A 217-nucleotide genomic window follows, 5' to 3' on the forward strand; every position below is an offset into this window, starting at 1 on the left:
AAATTACAACAAAACAAGGGCAGGGACGGTGATAACCAGCCGAAGAACAGATCGGGCACCGGCAAGCGGTGAACTGAACGAGGATCGGCTGGCGCAAAATGGAAGCTAGGAGGACAGGGAGGATGGTGGAAGGCCTCGATTGGTGGATGGGTCGGCATGGAAGAGTAGATCGGGTTTTGAAAAAACCCAATCTAAACCCCCAAAAACCAAATCCACA

Source organism: Corylus avellana, chromosome ca10, assembly GCF_901000735.1.
Source record: "Corylus avellana chromosome ca10, CavTom2PMs-1.0".
NCBI lineage: Eukaryota > Viridiplantae > Streptophyta > Magnoliopsida > Fagales > Betulaceae > Corylus > Corylus avellana.